At 45.9% G+C, this 18,136-nt stretch overlaps 1 long non-coding RNA gene across 6 annotated transcripts; it reads right to left on the bottom strand.

Annotated features, from left to right (window-relative positions):
• Positions 1–13,406: 13,406 nt before the first annotated feature.
• Positions 13,407–17,834, bottom strand: LOC136230609 (uncharacterized). 6 transcript variants are annotated; one of them, XR_010689472.1, is made up of 7 exons: positions 16,604–17,834; positions 16,323–16,409; positions 14,985–15,635; positions 14,744–14,908; positions 14,283–14,678; positions 13,862–14,212; positions 13,407–13,747 (listed from the first exon to the last, which is right to left on the bottom strand). It is a non-coding gene; the product is annotated as an uncharacterized lncRNA (long non-coding RNA). The 6 variants fall into 6 exon arrangements; XR_010689473.1 differs by having other exon boundaries at positions 14,985–15,124; XR_010689471.1 differs by having other exon boundaries at positions 16,323–17,834.
• Positions 17,835–18,136: the final 302 nt, after the last annotated feature.

The raw sequence follows: 18,136 nt of genomic DNA, 5'->3' as shown, positions 1-18,136 counted from the left end.
CCGACAAGAGCAAGACCTGTGCCGAGAAAGAATACTGCAAATATCACAAATCCTCCGGACACTCCACGGAGAACTGCTATCAGATGCAGAAGGAAATTGAGCGGATCACGGAGCAGGGCGCGCCACCAAAGGCGATCAGGCAGAGGGAGCAGAGCCCGAAGCAGCGGGAAGCAGGCCGAGTAGATGAGCCAAAACGGCCAAGGTACCATGGGGAAATCCACGTCATAAGGGAGGGGGCACCATCACTCTGCGTGCCTCCGGAGAGCTCCCGTAAAAGGAAGGCAATCGGGCAGACCCTGAGGGTGCAACCACCGCTCCGGACCAGCCATTCGTAGGCTCTTGTTATCACTATCAACATCGCCGGCTTTAAAATGCACCGAGTGCTGGTAGACACAGAAAGTTCGGTGAACTTGCTCACCTGGACGGCACTCCGTACAATGAAGAATACTCACACTGCCCTCCGAGCCGGGACTTTCCCCCTGGTTGGCCTGTCGGAAATTGAAGTCCCAGTAAAGGGAGTTATCGCACTGTCGACTATCTTCGCCGAAGGTGTCGAGGAGATCGAGGATACCGCAGAATGGGTGGTGGTCGATATCCCCCTGGCCTACAATGCCATCATCGAAAGGCCTCTGCTGGCTACCTTGAAGGCCACGGTTGATATCTCCGGATTATGCTTTACCTTGCCGCTTCAACACGGAAGGATCACCATCCATGGAGATCGCCTGCTGGCCAAAAGATTGCAGTGGGAGGCGACTCAGCCTCGGACAGCGCTTTACCTGGAGGATGGCCTGATGGATATGAGGGGTTACAATCCCGTACCAATCGATCCGGTCAGCGACTGTGTTCTCGGGGACACCAAGAAGTGAAAATTGGGACCAGGCTCGCGTCCCCTTTGGCCGACGAAATCAAGGCTGTCCTATCAGAGCATTCGGATGTGTTTGCTTGGTGCACCGAAGACATCACGGGGGTCTCACCTGATCAAGCAGTGCACAAACTGAGCATCGACCCCTCCGTGGAGCCCTTGAAGCACAAGATGCGAGTACAGGTGTAGACACCGAGTCGGAGGACCTGTGACGAAAACCTTTAACAAAGCGGTCGAAGCGGTTGGTTCCGGGAAAATTTGGAAATTGAAAAACGTATAATAATAAAACGGTGAGTTAACGAGAATCGTGGTCGTTGAGTGAACGGCTCGTGGACGCTCCGCGACGTAGAGTGAGCGCCTAGCGGCAGCCGACGTGTGTCCGACGACAGTCGGACGCACGTTCGGCAGCGCAGGGCGTGCGCTCGGCGCCCGCGGGATGCCCGACGGCCGTCGGGCACGCACCCCCAACAGCCGTTGGGCGAGCGCCCGACGGCCGCTGGGCAGGCGCCCAATGATGGTTGGGCGATCGCCCAACCCCCTTTGGGCGACGCCCAATTTTACTCGGGCGTCGCCCAAAGTTCCGGGGATCCGTTTGCCTATATAAGGCACGGATCCCCATGCATTTGGGGGAGGGACTTTTGGGAGGAGCTTCTCACTCTAAACATTTTTAGAGAGAGAAAAATTTTTTTTTGGGAAAAAACATTTTTTTTCCTAAAAGTTCCAAATTTCCTAAACGTTAAAATTTTACCAAAAACACAAAAAAACACCGGAAAAGCACGATTCGTGGAATCAACCGACTTCAACCGTCAATACCGAACTTGAGGTATTATCCGAGGACTAGACTCATTTTATTTATTTCATTTATTTTATTTTCTTTATTTATTTTTGTGTTATAATTTTATTTATTTAGTTATTCATTTATTTATCACGTTTTATTTAGTTCTTCGTATTTATTTTTATCCCGTGTCAAATAAAAATTCGGTTTTGTTTTGAAATAAAAAACCTCGTTTTAATATCCCAATACGAACCGTGATCCGATTAAAAGGTAGTTCAGGTATTAAAAACGTTGTAATTATAAGTTTGGAAAAGATATTTCCGAATAACGTTTTAAAATAAAAACGTCGTTTTAGGAAACTCCGTTATAGACTATGATCCGTTTTTGGTAGTTCGGAGATCCCAAACGATCGAATTAGATTTAATTTAAAGCTTTTGAACGAATCTGGAAAGTTTTGGAGTGCTGTTGTAATTCTACCTTTTCTGTCACAAACAGCAGATTGGCGACGGATTTTCCGTCGGTAATCTGCTGGAAACCGAAAATCACCATTTTTACCCTCCTTTCCCCACTTTTTGACATTTCTACTTGTATATATATGTATATTGTTGTGTAATATGTTTATAAAAATTATTTTTTAATCCTATAACTATTTATTATGTACTATATATTTATTTATTTCATGTTGAAATTTAATTCGTTTGGATTTAATGTTATAAAGTAGTATATATGTATATATATAGTTTTCCTTGGCATTTGAATTATATTAGCTATCATAGGGTAAAACTATTTTGGAAATTAAATGTTATTTTTAGTTTTTATAGTCTCCCTTATTTTTACATAGTTGTAATTAGGATAAAAAGGTATTATATGTATTACTACTTTCCTTATCCTACATTTAATCTATATATATATATTATTACCATTTTTACTATTTTTACATATATGTATAAATATGTATATTCATTCTCCATTTGGATTTCCTATAGGTATATATTCTTTAAACATGTTTGGTTGGGTGAAGTCGAATTTAATTTGTTAGTTGTTGTAATTATATTCAAGTAAGGATTAATTGAGTGAAAAAAAGGGAAAATAAAATCACAAAAAGAGACTTTAATTTGTTTATTTAAACTTAAGTTTTCTAGACATTCTTAAAGTGTAAATAACGTTTTTCTTGAACTTTTTAAACTATTTCCAAAATATCACATGTTGAAACCTTAATCTGTTTCAAAGACGGATTAGACGAACCTTGTAATTAAAATCGTTTTTATTGTAAATAATAAAGTTTTGAATCGTTTCCTTAAATGATTTGTACAAAATAAATTGACTTGTATGCCTAACCACGTTTTTGGATTAAAATTCTTTATTCCACGTCTTCAAACGCTCGAGTCGTTCCAACGGCGATTCGAGTAGATGCCATGTAAATTAACGGGGTTTTGAAACGTACCTAAATCGTTCCAACGACGGTTAAGATACGAACCATGTAAATAAACTCGTTTTCGGGGAGTGAGTTTAGTGTAGAGTTAACATGCGAATCGAGGCATAAGACACACTGTAAATAAATCAATTCTTCCTTCTCCCCCTCTCTCTTTTATACTTAGCATCAATGTAAATGGGTGATTCTTTACCAAAGTGGCTTTCAATAATATATGCTCAAAACGGTTTTCAAAACGAGAAAGAAAAGGTTTCAAATGAATTTTAAACTTAAAGAAATATGCGATTAGTCCGTTATCGCCTAACACGCTGAGTAGGAGGCCGGTGGTTCATAACCGGGCGATGTCGGGGTGCCTAGTAGCCTTTCTCCGGAAAGGAGCTAGCCTTCTCGGCTCGTACCTAAGTTTCCCGAACCCTCACCGGTCTCCCGCAAGGGATTGGTGTTCATTTTCCCATTCGTGGGTGGCGACTCTTCCATACTCCGAGCTCCGGTCCTGTCGAGCAGCTTGATTCCACGATTGGTTGCTTTCGGCGCCAATCACCGCTTACGTCGCTATGAGGTGTCCACCCCCCGGCCCGCCCAGGAGATTAGGCCGCGGCACCTCGTCTAACAAGTGGCGACTCTGCTGGGGAAGCGAGAAATTTGATTCCGGAAGGCGTGTATTAAGCCCTTAACGGGGACGGATCGTATTATTTCTTTTCGTATGCATTCATAAGCATTATTGCAAACCTTTTGGGTAATTTCCACGAAACCTCTAGCGAGAGTCCATTCGTCGCTCGAAAAAGGCTAGTGTAAGTTCCCCCTTACAGTAAGGCGCCAAAGGGTCCCCATCCATTCGTTAGGGGCGAATTTGTGCGGTCCTGTGAGGTCCCGCGATCAGCCGTGTCAGCATATAGTAGCCTTAGAAGTTGCCATAGGATTACCCGTTACCATTTTTGATGTGATGAATGAATCAGTTCGTGTTTTCAAATTGCCATGATACGTGTCTAATCCTAAAATATGTAAAGAAAATGAAACGATACGTTAATACATAATTCTTAAACCGATGTACAAACTACCCCAAAACATCGAAACGATTCGAACTAAAGACGACTTAGTCATCTCGTATGAATGAACTTGTGCGACCCGCCTGGTCCCTTTCCGTGTCCCGAAGAAGGCACATGTTTAGGAAATACGTTGTGATGTAAGCACGTATTAGTTCAAGTCGCTTTGATATCAAGGATAGTTATATCTCGATTCAAAAGACTATATTAACAGTAGCCGTTATTCACATTCTTTAAATAGGTTGGGATGAAACGAGATTATGACGAAACGAAAACAAAGAACATTTCTGTTTCGAATGACCCCGTTGTAACGTAAAGAGTTTCACAAACGTGGCCCGTCCCTTCCGAATAAAAGACGAGCTCTTACGTTATGCCTTGTGTCGTTCTTGAGAGAAATGGGCGTGTCCGCAAAGGTGACTAAGAAAATAAAAGAAAAGCAAAGATAAACAAAACGACCAAAGTCATTCTGTATCTACGATATATATCCATCCCGAGGGTAGTTAAAGAAAATGAACCAATGCCGTTAAATACATGCCTCGAGCCGGTATGTACGCCGTTTAAAATCATAAAGCCGAATTAAGCTAAACCGCATGATTGCACCATATGGATGAGACTGTGGGTTTGACTAATGGCTCGATCATTTCGACCGTTACCAAAACTACAAGAAATATGGCCCGATCTGCGTGTTTGCTTCACTCGTGCCTAACTGAAAAAGAACGGTAATATCCCTGCTTCGAATAAGCATGCGATTCAACGAAACGTTGACTTTCTATAACCACGCTAAGGTGATATATCCCGTAGATTGGAAGGAATAAAAACTTGTTAATAGCCGAAAGATTACCGTGCGCTCAAATAAGACTCGCCATCTTTTTTACGTAGCCAAAATGAGCAAACGGATTCTTAACGCTAAAAACAAACACGTTACGCGATGAGTCTGTTCCTTAAAATAAAAAGTGCTTTCATCACTAAATGAACACGTGGTTACGTCTCTCGATAGATCCAAAAGATCCCATCGTAATCCAAAAATCGAGACGCTAACCCACGCGGATAAAAGGGAACGAATCATTGTCAATAACGAACGATTGGACTAAAAGAATAACTCGTACCACGTCTAAAAACCGAGATGCACTCAAAGGGAGTCAAAACCCGAGCTAATGCGTCTCGCAAAATGATAAAAGATGGGTTATTCCGACAGGACAATCCATTTGGTCGATATCTTAGTCACCAAACGCTGATACGTTAAAACGAATTGTATTGTCTAATGAATGATTTACTTTTCCGCAATAATCGACGGCATCACGCGTCCCCTGGACCGCAATGTGAGCCCCAAACCAAAATCCTTGGAAAGAGACTTGGACCATCGAGTGGGTGGAGGAATAAGGGTGGAAGAGAGATGCTGTGATACGTGTAATTAGACTAACATTTGTTCTTCTTATCTTATATATCCGAAAATAATAAACGCACACACCACGAATCATGCATATAAAATCATGCATACATACTAATGGATACCGTTCACGCAGACGTCATCATTAAGCGGTTGTGGTATCGAGAGAGTAGTCGGCTAGTCAGGCAGTTTGATCAGCTACAGATTGACACTGAATCGGCAATTGTGGCTTCTGACTCGTCTTCATCCGGGCATACTCATTCTTCCGTCAGCATGTCTGCGACCGACGAAAAGGTGGCCGGATTGGAAAACTCTGTGAACAACATTAATGAGCAGTTAGCCGCGATAGTGGCCCAGATAGCTAAGTTGGCCATGAAAGATGACAAAAGTGGCAGTAAGCACGCTGAGAATGAGGTGAATGATGGTCCTCGCTTTGGGAATGAGGATGACTATCAGGATTATATCCGAAAGCAGCTGGAGAAAGAGAAAGCTAAGGAGGAGGAGTGGAAGCAACACATCACTCAGGAGGTGCAGGATCTACGTGGAGGAAGTTCCGGGAGTCAGGACTTTTATAACTTGAAGAATTGTTTATCGGCAACTGCTTTGCCTTTGAAATTCCGGCTCCCGGACATGAAAAAGTTTGATGGAACGGAAGATCCTACTGCTCACATGAATCAGTATGTTGCCGTGATGAAGCATACGATCCTGACTGAGGATCAAGTCCTGGGGCTGTTTAACACTTATCTAGAGGGGTTGCCCTCACATGGTTTCATGCATTGCCGATGGTGATGAAGAGGGATTGGAAAGAGTTAGCGAAGTCATTCATCGCTCAGTATAGCTTCAACACCATGCTTGAGGTCACCTTGAAGGAGCTTGAGAGCACTAAGCAGCAGACTGGGGAATCTTTTTCCGATTTTGTAAGAAGATGGAGGGCCAAGGCCACGGTTATGAAGCAGAAGCCGCTTGAGCAGGATCAGATCCGAATGGTAGTCGGTAACACATTACCGTATAGTAAGAATGAGCTGCGGTACATGCCTTTTACCGATTTCAACCAAATGTATAGCTGCGCCTTGACAGTTGAGGGGGATGGAGAACCGAAAAAGGCGTATACCAAGTGGACGAAGTCTGGATATAGTGCCGGAGGACCCAGTGCGAGTGCAGAATCTACAACAGTGAAAGTGCTTGATCTTAATGCTATCGAAAAGAGGCAGTTCGCCAAATTTGATCAGACCTACGCAAAAGTTTTCGAACGATTGTAGAAAAAGGGGCTGTTGAAAGCTCTTACTCCTTATAACAAAGCTCCGCCCACTCAGCAGATACAAGCTAGGGGATACTGCGAATTCCATAGCAGTTATGGGCATACTATTGAGAACTGTGAGAGGTTGAAGCACGAGATCCAAGATTTGATTGAGGAAAAGAAGATAGCTGATCCTTCGTCAGCGAACCCTTCCACTAGGCGTAATCCATTGCCTAATCATAGGGTGAGCATAATCGGAGTCGGTCTGAAGGAAAGTGTAGTGATGGAATCCTTCGAGGAAAATGAAGAGGAGTTGCTGGACTCCGATGAAAAAGGCAATATAGGAAATGGTCTATATGTGTCCTTCCTTGGCGAGGAATAGGAGGGTGAACCGATGGATGAAGGTTTGGATGGTGGAGCACCGTATGATGAAGATAGTGCTGAAGAGACCGGGGAAGGGTCATCTCGGACTATTGTGCCAGAATTGGATCTATTTAGTGGTGGAGAGAATCCCGATGTGCACTTGCGTGAATATATGCGCGATATGTTTGTTGAATCCTTCGGGGTGGACGAGATTGCTCAGTGGTTCCACCATTCGCTGATAGGCGAGCCTTTGGGGTGGTTCCACTCATTACCCGACTCTTGCAAGCATGATTGGGATCGATTGTCAGATTTATTTCTAGAAAAGTACCAAAGAGCTGAGGACAGGACTGCAGAGCGCTTCGCGATGCAGATCGGACCTATCAAGCGTTCGCTACCGAGGGTCAGTAAGTATAATGGCAATAAAGATCCTATGGAACACCTTCACTTCTACTTGTCGGCCATGGGGCCTTTGGGTTTTAAGGAAGAAGAGATCACCAGTTTGTTCTGTAATTCATTGATGGGTGAGCCGTTGATGTGGTATAGGTCACTTCCGATGCATGTCAAGACCGATTGGGCGGCAATGACGAAGAGGTTTATCAAAGAGTATACGATATGGATGCTGGTGGAGCAAACCCCAGATTCGCCGTCTTATGAAACACCCGAGGCAGTGTTGGCAATGCCTAGGTATGGGGGATACCGTGATCCTATTGAGCATGCGAGGATATTCCGCAACCATATGTACGACGCCGGGTTCCCTCAATGTGAATTACATGAACATTTCCCAGGAACCCTCATGGGAGAAGCCTTGTTGTGGCACCAAGGCCTATCAGAAGAGGAAATGGGTCATTGGATACCGCTTATGAGTGCTTTTGTGGCGAGATATGAGATGTATGTTCCATGGACGGGATCCCTGGAAGATCTGGATAGGATCAGACAGTTCCCCGAGGAACCATTCATGGATTATGCTAGGAGGTGGAGGCACCGCTATGAGCAGTGTCATGAAACAATGAGTGATAAGGTGCAGCTTACGTGCATACAGAGAGGCGCAACTCCGTTGGCAGCGAGGAGGATGAGTAGGGTATCCCTCAGGGATTATGATGATTTGATAGGCTGGGCTTTGTATGGATCAGCGGATCCCTTTTATTTGAATTCAAACGTTCCTCATGTAATGGATCTGATGATTGTGGATATTTGGGAAAGTTCCTCGGACGAGGAGGATACTGATCGGAGAATTCCTATCAATATTTGGGATGAATCTGATGATGAGCCGAAAATCGCCGTCATGACAAGATCAGGTCGAGTGGCCGAGGGAAAGGCACCTATGGTTGAGACTGAGATAGGGGAAGGATCGGCTCCCAAGCCAGATGATCAAGTCCTCGAGCAGTTGAAGAAAACACAAGCTAAGTCTACGGTATGGGAAGTCCTATGCCATTCCAAATACCACCGTGAAAATCTGATGAAAGAGTTGCAGAATTTGGTTATTTCTACCGATACTGAGCCGGCAGCTTTAGTAGGGGCAATTATGGCCCGGAAGAAGGCCGAAATCACGTTCACTGACGAAGATCTCCCAGAAGAAGGGAAGGCTCACAACAAGCCTTTATACATCTGAGCTGAAATTAACGGGAAGAAGACTAGCTATGTGATGGTCGATGATGGATCAGCCATTAATGTTTGTCCACTAAAACTTTTGTCCAAGTTGGGGGTAGAAAGAGGAGATTTGACTGCCTCGAAAACTGTGATCAGGGCCTATAATGATAGCCGTAGGCACATCGAAGGAGTTTTTAAGGCCAAGCTGAAAGTGGGGCCGCACGAGGAGGAAACAGAATTCACGATGCTGGATATCCCGGTAACCTTTGCCGTGTTGCTGGGACGCCCATGGTTCCACAAGTTGGGAGGTGTGCCCTCCATGCTCCATCAAATGATCAAATTCCCCTTCGGGGAGAAGATAGTGACAATTAGAGCTGAGAAATTGAGTTCGGTGGCGGCATTGGGAATCGAGCCTCAACTTTTCTCCGGATTCTAAGTTTCTGGGATCTACAAGTCTAGCATGACCTCCGATGTGGTGAAAATGATGAAGGGGGGTTTCATCCCCGGTATGGGCTTGGGAGCACACCATCAAGGGTTGCCAGAATTTCCGGATTTCAAAAGTCAGAAAACCCGGAGGGGTTTAGGATATGAGCTGGGAGGTCCGTCCAACACAAGTGGTGAAGGAAAGGTGGGCCTAAAGAAGTATTTTGTGAATGAGGGGCACGGAAAGGTTTATTTGGGGACTCCCGAGTCATGGACTAGCACCGAAGGAAAGATTCTGCCAGGCAATGATGTTACCGACTGGGGCAAAGGAAAGGCGAGCTGCTTTGTCGAGGAGATCATGATGTTACATTTGAATGCCGAGGAGCAAGTCATCACTATTGAGGCCACTGTGGGAGCGGTGGACGAGCCCAGTACCTCCGAAACTTATGAGAAACCCGAGAACCCTGATGATGAGAATTGTATTACTGCTTTATTTGAATCCGATGATGTACTCGCCAACACTATCAATGAAATGAATTCTGATTTTGCTTACTTGCTTGATGTTGATCATGATCATTCCATGCATTCTCATTCATATAACATGCCTACATTTGAAATCAATACAATAGAAATGTCGACTTTCAATCTTGGCACGGATGAAAATCCTAAACTTATACAAATTGCTCAAGAATTAACTATTGAAGAGAGGAAAGAATTTGAGAGAATAATTAAAAAATACGAAATAGTGTTTGCTTGGACATACGAAGACATGCCAGGAATTGATCAATCAATCGTAACTCACCGTATTCCAACGTACCCCGAAGCGAAGCCCGTGAAGTAGAAACTCCGACGCATGAGACCGGAATGGGCAGATAAGATCAGAGAGGAAGTGAAGAAGCAGTTAGAAGCAGGGTTCATCGAAGTAATCGACTATCCCCCTTGGGTCGCAAATGTAGTGCCCATCGCAAAGAAGGACGGCAAAGTGAGAATGTGCGTCGATTATAGAGATCTTAACAAGGCGTGCCCCAAAGATGAATTCGCATTGCCTCATATTGACTTGTTGATCGACAGTGCAGCATCAAGTGTCTTACACACAAATGTGGACGGTTTCATGGGCTACATGCAAGTTCAGATGGCTGAGAAACACAAAGCGAAAACCTCGTTCACAACTGAGTGGGGAACATACTGCTATAGGGTGATGCCGTTTGGTTTGAAAAATGTCGGGGCAACTTACCAGCGAATGGCTACAGCACTGTTCCATAATATGATACACAAGGAAGTAGAAGTTTATGTGGATGACATGATGGTCAAGTCGGAGACAAGAGAGGGGCATTTCGCTGCACTCGAGAAGTTTTTGGCTCGAATTGCCGAATTCAAACTGAGGTTGAACCCGAAGAAGTGCTTCTTTGGCGTTTCATCGGGGAAAATCTTAGGCTATGTGATCAGTAACAAGGGAATCGAGGTAGATCCCGACAAAGTGAAGGCCATACGGGAAATGCCGGCACCAAAGAATGAGAAAGAAGTGAGAGGATTTCTGGGACAGGTTCAGTATATCAGTCGGTTCATAGCACGACTCACTGCGATCTGCGAGCCGATCTTTAAGCTGCTACGGAAAGATCAACCCACGGTTTGGAATGATAAGTGCCAGCAAGCATTAGAGAGTGTTCAGAACTATTTGTCTAATCCGCCAGTTCTGAGACCGCCTAAACTGGGAAAACCGCTTCTCCTCTATGTGGCGATCGAGGAGCGATCTATTGGGGCAATGTTGGCCCAAGAAGGAGACGCCGGTGTGGAGCACGCGGTATATTATCTGAGTAAGAAGTTCCTGGAGTACGAGCTTAAGTATAACATGATCGAAAAGACGTGTGTGGCAGTAGTATGGTTAACAAAGAAACTACGACACTATTTTCAATCGTATAAAGTGATCATTATTTCTCGGATGGATCCCGTAAAGTATCTGTACCGAACTCCGTCTCTAACAGGGAAGCTAGCCCGATGGTTATTGCTTTTGTCCGAGTTTGATATTGAATATGTAACGAAGAAGGTTATTAAGGGGAGGGCCGTAGCAGAATTCCTGGCCAACCAACCTCTGAACACAGAAGAGGAAGAGATAAACTATGATTTCCTCGATGAGCACTTGAACACAATAGAAGTTATATCGTGGAAAATATTCTTCGATGGAGCAGTCAATTCGAGCGGAGCCGGAGTAGGAGTGCTACTTATCTCACCGGAAGGAGAAAGGATACCAATGGCGAAAAAGTTATCATTCCCTCTTACTAACAATATGGCTGAGTATGAAGCATGCATCTATGGGTTAGAGTCGCTAACGACATTGGGAGCATCGTATGTGGAAATCTGGGGCGACTCAAAGCTGATCATCGAGCAGGCACAAGGAAACTGGGAAGTGAGGGAAGAAAGATTACGTCCATACCTAGACCAGCTAGAAGGGTTGGCATAAAGATTCAATGAATGTCGTTTTTATCACATTCCCCGAGCACAGAATCAAGCAGCGGATGCTTTGGCCACCTTGGTGTCGGTGTGGGATAATCCACGGAATCTTGCCTCAAAGCCTTTGGTGCTAAAGAGGTCTCACAAACCGTGCTATAAAGATGTAATGTTGTTGGGAGTGGATGAAAAGCCTTGGTATTTCGACATCGTGAACTTTATGAAAAACGGGATTATCCGGCGGGATCAGAACTTAGGGATCAAGCTGTGCTTAGAAGGTTAGCTCAGCAGTTCGTCATCCACAACGACTTGCTTTACAAAAGGCACACCGATGGTTTAAAACTGAGGTGCTTGGATGCGGGAGAAGCCCGCGAGGCAATGGAATCAGTACACTCGGGAATTTGTGGAGCCCATATGGGAGGAGCGGTGTTAGCAAAGAAAATCATAAGGCAAGGCTTCTATTGGCTCACCATGGAAAAGGATTGTAACGATTATGCGAAGAAATGCCACGATTGTCAAGTCCACGGAGATTGTAGTCATCTACCAGCCATGGAATTACATGTGTTAGCACCTATTTGGCCATTTGCGGCTTGGGGCATTGATATCATCGGTGAGGTGAGGCCTAATGCTTCGAATGGGCACAAATTTATTGCAGTCGCCATTGATTACTTCACCAAGTGGGTAGAGGCAGAGTCGTTTAGCAAATTGGGATCCAAGCAGATGAGAAAGTTCATTGAGAAACATTTGATCACCAGGTTCGGAGTGCCTCATCACATGATTACGGATAACGGGGTCCAGTTTCAGGGGGAAGTAAGAAGTCTCTTCCAAGAGTACGGTATTGAGCATCATAGATCTTCTCCTTATCGACCGCAAGCTAATGGGGCAGTAGAAGCCGCTAATAAGAACCTTAAAAGAATTCTCGTAAAGACAGCAGAATCGCACCGGAATTGGCACGAGCAGCTTCCGCTCGCTTTATGGGCTTATCGCACGATGGTTAGAACATCAACTGGGGCAACGCCGTTCTCCTTAGTGTATGGGGCAGAAGCAGTCCTGCCAATTGAGATTGAAAAACGATCGTTGAGAATCGCAGTAGAAGCAGAGATTCCCGAGACAGAATGGGTCAAGAAGCGGTATGAACAGTTAGCATTGGTGGACGAGAAAAGGATGGAGGCCCTTTACCATGTGCAGTTATATCAGCGAAGGATGGCCCGAGCCTTCAATAAAAAGGTCAAGGCCAGCCCTATCAAAGAAGGGGATATGGTGCTAAAACAGATCCGCGAGACGCACACCGACCCGAGGGGCAAGTTTAGGCCAAACTGGGAAGGGCCGTTCTTCGTGAAGAGGATACTAATCAAAGGAGCGGTGAAGTTAACTACCATGGACGGCATGGAGTTCTCCGAACCTACCAATCTGGATAGGCTTAAGAAATACTTTTCGTAAAAAAAAAAAAGCGAAAGAAAATTCCCGATAGGTTGAAAACCCGCAAAGGGCAGCCTATGCAACAATAAGGGACATCCCAATGGGTGAAAACCCGAAAGGGCACTCATTTGAAAATTCCGGGATAGTAAAAGGAGAGATGAAAAATCACCGGGATCTAAAAACTGAAAAAAGGCAGGTCCTGGTAACGGTAGTTATATCTTGAGCAATTACAAAAATAATGTATAAGAGGCTAAGTATTTCTGTTGTTTGTAAATAAATAAAGGCATGAATATATTTGAAGAGAATGATTGGAATCATCATAATCTACTGAATGCATGGCAATACGAATCATGAGTTATACATTTCCTACTTTACTTTTCACAATAAAAAGCCTACATACTATCCACCCCACTCCTTATACATCAGCTATACATCGGGGTAATCCTAATAAAAACTACAAAGCTATACATGATGAGCCTAATAAGGAGGGACATCCCAGTAGGCCTCAAAATCCCTCAGATGTGACGCCCGCTCCGCAGATAGGGCCTCCTCGGTGGCTCGAAGTCTCTCCTCGGCAATGCGCGCCCTCTCCTCAGCAGCAAGGCGTCCGGTAGTCTCCTCCCGCACCCTCTCCTCAATAGCAAGGCGTCCCGCAGTCTCTCTCCGCATCACCTCTGACCAGTGGTCGTTCCTCTCCCGATAAACTTGGCCAACCCTGGCATCGGACTCCTGCACCGACTCGCTCCGTCTCCGCTCATGTGTGTGAATATCACTCTGAAAAGAAAAAAAAAAGAAATGTGAAAAAAAAAGAAATACTGGCAAGAATAAAAATCATACATACATATATGCATACATCCCACTACACTAAAATAAAGTAATAATACATACCAGATGGTCAGCGCAAGGCAAGCTGAGTCGATCTCGGAGGTAACCAGACAGCCCCACATAATCGGTGCAAGTCTCTCTCGAGGTCTGGGAAGCGTCTGAGGGGTCAAACGGTACCCTCGATGTAAAGACCGGAGGAGCCATCTCGACACCGGCGTAGGCCACCCCGGACTTGTCATAAAAAATAGTCGCGAAATCCCTCCCAAAATCCGGGACGGGTACGCCCAAAGGGGACCTCTCCGGTCGAGCGGCGCTGGAGGACTCGCCCACGTAATATGGCGGCTCACTCGCAGACGTCTGAGCTCGGGCTCCGTCGAAGAAGTCTGACAGATGAGCACTCCTCCAGGAACCCTCCTGCAAATAGAGACACAATAAATACCACTAACTATCTCGTAAATAAAGATAAATAGGCCGAACCACTCACCGGGACCTCCTCCCGACCAAAGACTGCAGCGACAGCCTCCCATGAAAACACGTCTGCCACAGGGTCCACCTCCATCACCGCCGTTGGGGCATCCCTCGCACTCAACAGGGTCGATAGGTAAGGAGCACGGCCCCCGGCATGAACCCACACATCTCTACCAATAAAGCAACGGGTCAAATCCTGACGAATGACCGACAAGGGCATGGTCCGCACCGCAAACATAGAGACAGGGATCTTGCCTGGTGACCATTGCGAGGCCCTAACCCCGGTGATGCCCCGGTCACCCAAATACTAGGCCCGCACGCAAGGGCCGGTAAGCACACTCTGCTGCTCTTGGATCAGGGTAACATACGCGTAATCGGGACCGAAGTCAAGGTCGTCCCACCTGAATTTAATCTAAAAACACCAAGAAAAGTCAGGTCTGATCAAACAAGAATCTAGCACGAATAGAAGATATTTACCTGTCCCAAAGTCCGCGAATCAATCCAATCCAGGAGCTGCGCTACCATCGGCCTCTCCTCGGTACCTAAATCGAACTCTCTCCATCGAGCCATGAGTGGGGGCTTCGGCACCCGTGGCCTGCGCCGATGCTCGCTAGGAAGAATCTGCCTCTCGTAGGCCCAAACCTGCTTGTGAAAACAAAGGTTACGAACAGAAAGCGCGAAGAAGATAAAAAGGGCAAGTCAAGGATGCACCACGTACCAGAAGAGCAAAGGTGTAGCCGCCGAAATCCTTGCACTTCCGGTAAGTCAAATCCAAAAACTTGTACAGGAAAGCTAGAACCGCTCCCGCCCAATCATAGGACGCCACCGCATCCATATCACTGAAAGCCTGAATGAGACCTGCATGAATCATTTCGCTTTTAGTGCGGAAGATCGTCTCGCTCAAAGCATATATCAGGAAGCTGCGGACGGCCAAATCGGTGTCGTCGGTCCCGCAAAAGTCCCTACGACTCAAAAGCCCCGATGTAGTGATGAACTTCGCCGGGGTGGATTTGGCGCCTGGATAAACTCCCAGCCCAATCAAAGCAGCCAATCTAGCACGGTCAACTCGCGGGCGCATCGCATCAAAGGAAAGGGGAACCGGAGTGCTACTCCCCCGCAGCCCAGTCAATAAAGAGAAATCTCTGGGCGAGATGGTCATCTCCCCGAAGGAAAGGTGGAAGGTGTGGGTCGAGTCTACCCATCTCTCGCATAAGGCTCGTAGGCCAAAGCGGTCGCACACCCCGTTGGCGCGGGGCAACGCCAAAATAAAGGGCTCAAAGCCCAGCTCTCGCACACGGGCTCTCACCGCGACGCCTAACATAGAGTACCACGTGTGAATATCCGCTGTAGTCCCGGAAATACCGATAAACTGGAAAGAACGGAACAGGTAAGTTTAAAGGTTGTCCCTAGGCTTGCATCTGATGAAAGCACGTTAATCTAGCTATTCTTTCGGTCAAATCTAACCTAGAGACATCTTGTCAATTTAGACCGTCATTGTGTGAAATCTCTACCTTGGGGTTGTCTGCATAGGATTTGATTAATTCTTTATTCATTGGCCTATTCGCGTACATGAGTCAAGTTCTTACTATTCACGTACATTAGTCAAGTTTTACTATTCACGTGCATTAGTCAAGTTTTTACTATTCACGAGCGTTAGTCAAGTTTCACTATTCACGTGCATTAGTCAAGTTTTTACTATTCATGTGCATTAGTCAAGTTTTTACTATTCACGTACATTAGTCAAGTTTTTTACTATTCACGTGCACTATTCACGTTTTTACTATTCACGTGTACTATTCACGTTTTCACTATTCACGTGCACTATTCATGTTTATTCTTGCTGTTGGCATGCATCGTTTGTAGTTTTACTATTCACATGCATATAGTTCGCATGCTTACAAAAGATAAATAAAGGTTACTTGCAAACGAAGAAATTCATGTTTTCTAACTAAAAGTATTCTAAGGCAATCTAGAAGTTAGCATGCAAATCATGTTTAATAGGGATACTAAAGCCTAGAATTTTAGTCAAAAGACGAGGAAGTAAGAAAGTACTTACCTGGTTACAGCGGGTCCGGCTCAGATGCGTTGCGGGGTCCTGAAAAGGGTCCACTATAGTAAGGTTCACGAAACCCGCTTCCATGCCCTTCGTGCCATCATATTGGTCCAAATCCATCCCGAGAACAATCCAAATCAAAAGTTAGAGAGAGAGAGAAGAAAGAGAAGGTGTGGGGTTGAAATGAAACCCCACCACCTTATATAGGAAATGAGAATGGCATTTCCGTAGATAGTGAAAAAGGTACGATGTGACATAAAGGTAAAAAGTAAATAATCATTTACCAGGTGTACAGACCTCCGATTTGCAGTCCGTTTTAGCCTGCGCTTCTGCCAGACAGTGACCGATAATATCAAGATGAAACTCCAGATGATAGCTAATTTTTACAGAGCAGTGGCACCAGTCAAAATACAGACGACAGTCAACAGAAAAATGATTGTTAGTTGGAATCATTCCGGACTAAAAAGACGTTCCTATTGAACCATTCAAACCTCCAAGATGCTAGCTTCAGCGAGAAAATACAGACAACAGTGTTTTAAAAGAATTCAGAATCGTTAGAAAGAACCTCCGCTTTTGAGCCATTTTTACCCGCAGTCGTAGACTAGGGTTGCTTTTGAGCCATTTTACCCCATTCGTGAACCGGGGTCGCTTTTGAGCCTTTTTTACCCGTGGTCGTGGACCAGGGTTGCTTTTGAGCCATTTTTACCCGCAATCGTAGACTGGGGTTGCTTTTGAGCCATTTTACCCCGGTTGTGAACCGGGGTTGCTTTTGAGCCATTTTTACCCGCGGTCGTAGACTGGGGTTGCTTTTGAGCCATTTTACCCCGGTTGTGAACCGGGGTTGCTTTTGAGCCATTTTTACCCGCGGTCGTGGACCAGGGTTGCTTTTGAGCCATTTTTACCCGCGGTCGTGGACCAGGGCTGCTTTTGGGCCATTTTACCCCGGTCGTGAATCGGGGTTGCTTTTGAGCCATTTTACCCGCGGTCGTGGACCATGGTTGCTTTTGAGCCATTTTTACCCGCGGTCATGGACCAGGGTTGCTTTTGAGCCATTTTACCCGCGGTCGTGGACCAGGGTTGCTTTTGAGCCACTTCCCCCCGGTCGTAGACCAGGGTCGCTTTTGAGCCATTTCCCCCCGGGTCGTAGACCAGGATCGCTTTTGAGCCATCTTGCTCGCGGTCGGGCACCAAGGTTGCTTTTGAGCCATTTTTACCCGCAGTCAACTTAGGCTAGGGTCCGTGAGAAGAACATTCGCCGGCGGCCGATTCAAAGGCAAGGACATAAAGGATCGAGAACGACACCGGAACGCGCAGCGCAAAGGTCAGGTATTCTTCCTCCTACTCTTTACGTGTCTCTTACTTTTATATGTTTTACATTGCATGTGTTGCGTTAGCAAAAAAAAACGTTTTCGAAACACACACATCACTGTCAAAATAGGAAAGTAGGGGCAACTGTAGACACCGAGTCGGAGGACCTGTGACGAAAACCTTTAACAAAGCGGTCGAAGCGGTTGGTTCCGGGAAAATTTTGAAAGAGAAAAACGAATAATAATAAAACGGTGAGTCAACGAGAATCGCGGTCGTTGAGTGAACGGCTCGTGGACGCTCCGCGACATAGAGCGAGCGCTTAGCGGCAGCCGACGTGTGTCCGACGACAGTCGGACGCACGTCCGGCAGCGCAGGGCGTGCGCTCGGCGCCCGCGGGACGCCCGACGGCCGTCGGGCATGCACCCCCGACAGCCGTTGGACGAGCGCCCGACGGCCGCTGGGCAGGCGCCCAACGACGTTGGCCGGACGCCCAACGATGGTTGGGCGAA

The sequence above is a fragment of the Euphorbia lathyris genome, chromosome 5 (assembly GCF_963576675.1).
Source record: "Euphorbia lathyris chromosome 5, ddEupLath1.1, whole genome shotgun sequence".
In the NCBI taxonomy this organism is placed as follows: Eukaryota; Viridiplantae; Streptophyta; class Magnoliopsida; order Malpighiales; family Euphorbiaceae; genus Euphorbia; species Euphorbia lathyris.
This window is presented reverse-complemented; position numbering and strand designations above follow the sequence as displayed.